At 42.0% G+C, this 9,408-nt stretch overlaps 1 long non-coding RNA gene across 1 annotated transcript; it reads right to left on the bottom strand.

The window, feature by feature from the left end:
- Nucleotides 1-258: 258 nt before the first annotated feature.
- On the bottom strand, nt 259-3,769 carry LOC113970022. The gene is made up of 3 exons (XR_003535030.1): nt 3,679-3,769; nt 3,376-3,418; nt 259-325 (listed from the first exon to the last, which is right to left on the bottom strand). It is a non-coding gene; the product is annotated as an uncharacterized LOC113970022 (long non-coding RNA).
- Nucleotides 3,770-9,408: the final 5,639 nt, after the last annotated feature.

Below are 9,408 nucleotides of genomic sequence, written 5' to 3' on the forward strand. Positions count from 1 at the left end.
GACAACGACCCTTCTGGAGTCTGAGTACATATGTTCAAAGTAACTGTGCTGCATAAGCCAACAGAAAATTGGCCCCCAAAATGACTTATAAAGGGATTTTGTAAGACATGAACAGAACAGCATGGGCTCTGGCTAGGCAAAGAATTCAGAGTTGTAATAGAAAACATTTATTTGGCTACAGCTAAACATCCCAACACATGTTAGCATTTGCTGCCAATATGCTTCCTAATTAAGAACAACATAAAATCATAGGAAATCCTGTATCCCTGTCTTCATGCACTTTCCTTGTATCTTCGGTGTCCTGGCTCTGTTTCTCAAGTATAGCCTGCACAAGAGAAAGGTTAATTCAAAAGTAATGTTTTGCCAGCCATTAACTGTGTTGTCATTAACAAGATTAATGTACATTCCACTATGCATCACCAAGTGCATTCCCCCTCCCGCCCCCACCCACCCCTTAAACAACTGCTCCTATTAAAACCTAATGAGCACAGCACAATTTAAAGAATAGCACCATTTCTGTTGGGCAAAGTGTCGTCTGTAAACCATATAAAGCTGCAGGATTATTATGGATCTAATTGAAGGGCAGCTGAAAAAAAAATCTGTTCTCTCTTGGACTATGAAGCCCTGGCCATGTTTATATATTTTATCACAATGAACAGATTTCAAGACGAAGGACAGACTAGTATCTGTTTTATTTCCTAGCCCCCTCTTCCTTCAATCTCTACTCTTTCTTCATCTGAAACCATTCAGAGGCTCCCACTGTGCACAGTCCCACACCCAGGTTACCTCCAACTCATCATCCAGTGATTACTGCACAGATAAACAGTTGACTGGATCCTTCTAAACAATCATGAGATACATTTTTTTATAAGCTGCTCTTAGAGGACCCTAATTCATCAGCATGGATGGAGTCTGGACTCTCTTGCCCAGCCAAATTCTCTCTGTTTTTCCCAGCGGAAGCAGCAAACAAATTGCTGGGCAGTTTTATGTGGTGCTCCTCCTTCTTTTTCATATTGAAGGGGCCACCAGTTTGGAGATCAAAAGATCAACCATGAGACGCTTCCAGGTTTTCATCAAGTTCTTGAGAATTCTCAGAATTATTTGTTTTATTTCCAGAAAATCCATACTCTCTGCCCTGCTCTTTTCCTGTTTCATCGCTTTACATTTCTATTCCCTCCACAACTTTTTATTTTTTTTTAAATCTATTTATTGTGTGTTTTTCTTGGCTCATTCTCACTTTCCATTTTTCATTATTAGTTCTTTATGATCTTCTGTTTCCTTTTTTTTTTTTCTCTGTCATGGCTGCTCTCCCAGTTGTTCTCCTCTGGGGCCCTGAGTTTCCCTTAGCTAATGAAACTAGAGCTGCCTACCTCCCTTGCTTTTGCAATCCAGCTGTTTCCTTTTTAAAATATAAACTCATCTTTATTCAGTGAAGTTCCTGTGCAGGGTCTGATCCTTTAAGAGGAGATTGCATTTTGTGACAGCAAGTGGGAGGGAAAAAATAAATGTTGCTGGAGGAAAAGCCCTTTGGGTAGAAATCCAACCAGCTTGCTCCTGAAAGGCAGAGACTTCTCCAGTAAAACTGGGTCGTTATTTTACTTAGCACCTTTTGGCACCTTGACATTGCAAAAGTCTCCTCATCAGTCTCCCCTCCCTTTTCCTCCTGAAACCTCCCACCTTGAAAGCTTAAGGTTTCCTGGCCGCTGTGAAAGTGTAGTCCAACTAACACCACAAACCTGGATTTTATATGATTAGTCAGTGAAAACTTGCCAACTTTTAGGTGCAGCCTGCCAAGTCAAGTCAATTTACTGTGCTGCTTTGACTGTGCAAGTAGGCCTTAATCCCCCTTTAATCTCCAGTGTACCCTTGACATCATGGAAATTACTTACGAAGCTAATGTCATCAGATGATCCATGTTAGCTGTTTCAGTGAATGTTCTTCTGCACAATAGAGCAAGTTTACCTTGCAAGACACAGGCCCCAAAATATTTTCGCTTAATGAGCCCAGCAGATATCATCTTACAAATGGGGAATGAAAACTCCTTCTTCTGCACTGTAACTCCCCAAGCCTCATGTGACTTGGAATTTACATGCTAGCCAAGCATCAGGTCAGTGTATTTTATTTCATGTCTGATTGATTGGATAAAGAGATTTGCATAGTAGCCACAACAGCCACGAGTTATTAGGAAGGCAAGTTTCCCTTTTCAACTCTGCAAGGCCCCTCTTGCACTGAAAACATTTGTCCAACATAAAAATCTCTACAAGAATCATTTTTGATAGTTTGTTCAGCCATCAGGGGCATAAAGGAAATGGAAAAATCATGCCATGATGTGCTTGTGGCAACCAAGGTGAAAATTAGCATGTCTAACAGCAAGGCGCTAACTTTGGTATTATTTATTGATTTAATAATAAGGACTTCCATTCATATAGTCCCCTTTATATCAAAATGACCCATAGTGCTTCACACCCCCAAAAAAATTATGTGCAACCTATATGAAAGTATTGTGTCACCCATGACAGGAGCATTACCAGTGCTGGAAGAGGGATGGGACACACGGCCATCTCCTGGGCAGCCTGTGCTAAGGCTAAGACCAGGGTTTAAGACAGGAAGTGCAAGGAATACTATATACCCTCGCATCTATAGGATGAGCTCATGATTTGGAGAGGAGCAAGGTCACTGGGGTCAGCTATCTCCTGTAAAAGAAGGAAAGCCTAGAGGGCTCATTTTAAAGGTCTGCAGAGGTGAAGCTTGCCCTTGTGTCAGGAGGGTAGTGCTCTGCATAGGCCGTTTGTGATTAAGGACTGATTCATTAGTGTCTTAAAGGAAAGAGGAGCACTTATGAATGCTGCTTCCTGGATCACTCAAGAGGCTTTTAGGAGTGCCTTGTGCCAGCACCGTCCTACCTCTCCCTCATTTAGGTTTGACATTGCCCTTTGGAAGCCAAGGAGATATCTAACATTCATTTGCATGGGAACAGGACCAGATAATTCACTTGTGATACAAGATGAGAAAATAACACACAGCAGAACCTCTGTGACCAGCCAGATCCCTAGAAAAAAAAATCATATACATCTATAAAAACGAAGGTGTAAAAGATCGCACGTGCTCTGTATCTGTCTGCAAATCTCCTTCGTGGCTTGAAAAGTGCAAAACTGGGTTTGCTGGGCCAGTATTTACATATGCTCTTGGCCCATTTGAGAATAAAACACCAACTTTTCTTCAACACATGTCTCCATTCGACTAAAACTTTGTTCACTGTGAGAGGAGATCTCTTCCCCAGACATGTGGCCCCTGGGACAGCAAACAGCAGCTCCATGTCAAAGGACTTCACAACAGTTGAAGAGAGTAAGATATAAATCCAGATTCAAAGCTTACATGGTGAATAGATGTCTCCATTGATGGTGCTAATCTGAGTCAGCTTGTGAGAAAAAGGGGAAATAAAAATTAACCTGGGCAACAAAAACTAAGAGGGAGTTTAATTAGGATGGTAAAGTGCAGCCACCCTGTTTGAGATTTCACTAATATACTGAGCTTGCAGCCTCCCAAGCTCTCACAGCAATTTTTAACTAACAGATGCAGTCAAGCTTTCCGTTTTATATTGCCATCATAACTCATGATACACAATCTTGGGCTGTTTTCAGAAGGTCCGTAGAACGAGGTCAGCTTGCGATTTCATACCGGGGGCTGCGGCGCTGCTCCGCTGCCAGCACCTGTGCCCGACATCTGATCTTAGGGCTGGAGCACATCCTCTCCCCCCCTCTTCCCTCTGTGGGACTGGCTATGCCAAGCCAGCTAAGAAGCATTCCAGCAGATTATGAAGTACAACTATCTTGGCCCTCGCTGCTCAGAAGAAACTGGACCTGGCAGGAATTTCGCACGCCATTCCCGTGGATCTAAAGCGAGCTATATGGGTAGGTCTGTAAGGCAGTTTCTGTCCATGTGCTCATCTGTGACCATGAGACACGCAGATCCCGAAATGCTATGATTAGGTCAAGGATAATGGCAGGGACAACTGCTGCGTTGAAACATGGGATCAATGAAATGAACACATTCTTAGAAAAGGTGGCAAAGACGTAAATGGGAGTGACTGATGCTTCCAGGGAATGGCTTGGATTACTGAATCCATATGAGCAAGGGTGTACCAAACATGAGGGAGAGAGGCAATGGGAAAACACATCATCTCTGGTACCGCCTCAGGAATATTAAGGCCTCCTAAACAAAGGCCATTATCTCTGAGCCAGGTATTTGGATAGAGGGAAGTATGAGCCTAACTCTAAGCTTCCACAACTCTAATCCTCCCGGGACAGTGACAGGAACGAAACAGTCTGTTCAGAAATCCCTCAACACTGTTGCTCTTTTTATAGATCCCAAAGCAATGGAATGAAGAATGGAAAAGCGCTTTGGTGTCACAAAGTGCACAGGAGGGGTCACAACAGATCAGATGATTGAAAAGAAAAATGAGAAATTCGTCTTCTCCTGAACTGTAAAAATGGGGAGGGGGGGGAAAGAAAGTTCACCTCTCTCTCCCAACTGAATGATCCAAAATGGCTTCCCTTTAGTCAGAGCTTCTCTCCAGAATATTTGAGTCCCCACAAAAAATCCTGCAGCTGTTTTAAAGGGTATCAGTGAACATTTCCCACCAGTTTTGGGGGTCAGTGCTCTGACTCCTGGATGTCAGGCAGGTGTGCTAAATGGGGCTAAGGCGAGTCCCACAAGAGGTATCCAGGCATCTCACTCCTATTGAAGTGCCTAAATATCTTTGTGGTTATGGCCTTTAATCTTTGCATGAGCTGCAATCCCAGCAGAGAAATCTGAGTCCTCTAGATGAAATCTTCACTTCTGCCTGATCCAGGGTAATTCCAAGGATTACTGCTCAGAATATTGGGAGAATCGACTGTCATGCTGTTTCCATGCAGACAGCACTTTAAAATACTCAGCTAAGACTAGATGCACACCGGGCTCCAGTGTCAAGCTGAAGGATAGGAATTGAAGTGAAATCCTATTAACCAAGGGCATTACAGTCATTAAGTGAAGCACTGAATGCAATTTTGTGTTGAGGAACAAGGGGAAGGAGATAAAAAAGGAAAGTACATCTCATGAGGGGAGGGAATTCCCTGTCCTCTCAGAGGTAAACTTTGGGCTTCGGTGACGTCTAGAAGTTTCAGAAGCAAGATGTACAAGAACTGACACATGTTATTTTTTTTTATTCTCTTTTTTTTTTTTTAGTGCAAGACTTCATGCTTGGTCTTGTACCAAGCCTGATACTTTATGTTCCCTTGTGCCCTTTAATGCTAAGGGAACTGATAGGCTTTATAGTCCTGCAAATAGAGAGCATTCCACCTGCATCCGCCAAAGCATTTAAAGATTCTATTAATCTGATGTCTTAATTGTTTCTGAGATTAGGAAACAGCAGGGCCTTTGTTCCTACAGCCTGGGTGCTCTCCTGGAGAAGTGGCAGAGGTTGTTTGGTTTTTGTATATTGAGGTTGTTGATAGGACAGGGAAAGGAACATGACTCAGTGCAGGTGATTCATAAGGGTCGCTGACTACAAGCCAGTTTCTTTGAAACCTCATGACATTTCACAAATCAGGAATAAAAATATTCTACTGGGTTGTCCCTGCACAGTAGCTCTGTGGCCACAGAGCTCCTGTTCCACCCATGTACTGCTGTTGTCTGCCAAAAGTACAAATTATGTTTGCTCACATTTCAGGGCTGTTAAATTAGGAGCAAAGGACTTTTCCGCTTGGATTTTATGCCAAGTGCAGGAGGAGATTCAAACTGATTGTGGCTCTTTCCCAATATCAAGATGGGGTCAGAGCGGGATGAGAATGAGATTACTAGAGGGAACAAGAACAGAGAGGGATCAAAAAGAGAGAAAGAAATATTGTTGGGAGAAAAATGGAAACAAAAGTGGGAAAAATCAGGCTACTTAGTCACTACCAAAAGTCTCCACTGGGCTGCTGAGGCAAGAAGACTAGACATTATTGAATAAGATAGTCCATAGCCACTGGGGAAGCAGTGTCCCTACCATTCACTTTAAATGTACAGAAGCAAGAAACAGCAAAAAGGGTATGGCAAATGTGTTACACAACTTGGGCAATGCCCTGCTGAAACCAGAAGAGAACATGGTGGAGATCAGGAAGTATAAAGGGAAGCAATAATAAGACCTAAGCATCTGTAAAGCATTTCATGGTACCTAACAGCAAAGCTTGGATGAACCAGCAGTGATTTGGCCTTAGGTCTGAGGGGATAGAAATGGGTCAGAGTGAAGAAACAGACTTTCCATATACCACCTGGAAAAATCAAGTAGTACAAGTAAGATCAGATCTGGACATCCGATTGTAAATGTATCTGTGAGCTCCAGGATAGTCCCTCCTTTTTCCATGCTTGTCTTCTTCACAACCAGGATAGTCCAAGCTAACAACATTTTGAGTGTCCCTTACGGTGTTATGCATGAGCACCTGCTGGGTTTTGTTGCCAGAAATGCCTCTCAGCCACTGCCCAGCCACACAGAGTTTTACAGCAGAGCAGACACTTTATGGAGTGGCACAGCCAACTCACCCTGTTGACTTTCTGGTAGCAATAGATTTTTTTTCTTCGCTTGAGACGTCTATGAGCTTATTTACAGAGTCAATTAACAAAAGATAACCTCCCATTGTGCAATCATCAATAAATCAATTGTGTTAATACTATCTTGGAATGTCCTCCACTATTTACTTTAATATTGTTGACTGTTGGCACTTAAGAAAGGCAGCACCTTCAAGTTTCACTTGATTATAGGCAAATGGATTTTGTAGTAGCCATTAATAAATATAAATTGTTTTGGAAAATATTTAAGTTTGACAAGTTTAACCACTTGCTGAGCATTTAAAACTACCCTTTATTGAACATGTTTGAGAATTACTTCAAGAGACACAGTCCCACACTGTAAGACTATACCTACATATTTTGGTGGCTTACCATTCTTACAGCTCTTTCCAATAGCAAAGCGTGATTATTGACATAAACATACAAGTTAAGACTTAATTAAGCTCAGTAAAGTGCTTTTCTATCATTTGGCAGATTCCTATCTCAAATAGTTTGCTTATCCATAGGTGACTTGTTGCTGCATTTACTCACAGTGAGTAGCACTTTACTCCGTGAGCAGTCCCACTGATTTCAGCTCTACAAGGATGTATGATGCCACATCCATTAATGTTCATCAGCACAGAAGGCTCCGTTAGTCACGCTGAATTGTGCCTGCTTCCACAGCAGGATGATTTATATCCACGGGGCTGCTCAGCATGAGCAAGGACAGTGGAATGTTTCCCTAAATAGACAATATATAGGCATAGGAATGGGGCAGGGTCATGTTAAGGAAATCCGATGCCCTCAGCTCATTCTGCAAGAGCCTCCACCCAAAGCTTCAACAAGAACTTGCTGCTCTCAGGGCAGAATACAATTAATGGCAAAGGGGCAGTTTAGATTTTGTTGCAGGCTGTTTGCACTGTCAGGCAGACAACATAACCTGGGTTTTGGTAGGCATGTATTTCAGGTTTTTCTTTGCACCTTGACATACTAAGAAAGATCTTTTTTTCATGGTATGGCTCCAAGACAGCCTTAAGAAGTTCTACTTTTTCAAGGACTAAAATACAATCTGGAAAGTTGCTTAAAAAAAAGAGAATGAACATAGCTAGAGTAATTCTATGCCATGTTACCTTTGAGGTAAGAAATCAATTATTTCACTTATCCTCCTATTGCTTCAGAAGTCAGTAGCCTTGGCAGTAAATTGAATATTATGCTGCTGCAGACAGCATCTTCCTTGTCAAGCATCTAGCTCCATTCTTTTTCTTGATGATGATTGGTGACTTTAAAACTCACATGACTTCTAGATAATAAATGAAAACTGTCATTGTTCTGAGGCTGCTGGGAATCATTTTTTTCCCCTTTCCTCTGCTTTGACCTCATTGTGATGTATTGTCTACTTCAGGGTGTTTGGAAAAGTAAGGGAAATACTGGGCAAGGACTTTTAAAGAAAAAACAGACCTCTAATTAGATCCCTCCAACAGACCCTGCAATGACCCTGTTTAGACAGACATTAATGGATGGGCCTAACTTCCATGACTGTAGTGCTGTCCTGGTCAAAACAGCCCAGATAGAGGCTTTTTGCTGGTGCCCAAGCTGCTGCCAGTCTCATCTTCATCTCCACTGTGGGCTGCATGTCCCTGAAATCCCCATTGTACAGGTGCTGGCAGTTGTGTGAATGCACACCCAGCAGGGTTGGGTCACTGAACAGTCTGAAAACCAACCTTACTGAGGGGTAGAAAAGACAGTAGCTCTCAGTCAGGTTAACCTGGCCAGGTACCGGTTGTAAATATGAATTAAATTGCAAGAGTGCGTAACTAAGGCCAGAACTGCCTTTTATGAGCAGCCTATGGCCAGACTGACCAAGTAATCACCCTGTAACTATCTGCACACCTCTGCAGCTCAAACATTTGACGTTCATCCATTCCCCTTTCAATCAGAAAAAATTTTTGTTTGAGTAGTTTAGTTCAGAGAATACCTTTGGCTCAAACCCCACACTAGACAGTCACGGAACTTCAGGAGATTTCAGTTCTTGTAACTCAGCATAACTTCAAAACCCAAACTATGTTTCACTGTTCATATGCATTTTGAATTGCTCATCTGGGATATAAATCAGAATTAGCTTTCTGGAAGAAAGAAAATATTTTGTGTTTTTGGAGGCCTGTAGTGGAGCTGGAACTGAACCAGCTGACTATGGGGAGGCACGAGCAGAACATGACAGAGGACTGAGAACTCGCTGACAGGACATTTTCTTTGAAGAAAGGGACAGTGAGAGAAAGGAATCACAGAGCTGGATGAAACATATAATGTGGGAAAAAAAATACATTCAACAGTTTAGTCATCCTGCAATTCAGCCATCATCATATGTAGGTGAAAATACAATCATACCATAAACCACCTTTGGTGAACCTCTTAAACAAAGAAAACCATACACACCAAATATGGTGCCTACCTCTGCTTCTCTGGCTACATATTGAGAGCTGTGAGGACATACTGGCTTAGGGAGACACAAAGTCTGGAAAAATAAATTAGAGAAGGGTGTTCCCTGATGGATCATATCTTTCAGCACAAGCTAAAATGGCTTGGATATGTATTGTTCTGAGTTCCATAATAACTACATTTGACTCTCTGTATTAATTCATTATGAAACAAAAATATGAAAAGAAATGAAAGGAAGAATAAGGCCTGATGAAAAATAAGGGAATATGATGCAGGCAAAATGTTTCTTTTAAATATGGGAATTAAGGACATAAATTAAGTGATATAAAAGGACATGTAAAATGTATGTAAATGGCCATCATTTAACATCAGGGAACCCCAGGCCAATACCCACAGATGACACTG

Source organism: Neopelma chrysocephalum, unplaced genomic scaffold (genome assembly GCF_003984885.1).
Source record: "Neopelma chrysocephalum unplaced genomic scaffold, ASM398488v2 Primary Assembly neopelma1_75, whole genome shotgun sequence".
NCBI classification, from domain to species: domain Eukaryota; kingdom Metazoa; phylum Chordata; class Aves; order Passeriformes; family Pipridae; genus Neopelma; species Neopelma chrysocephalum.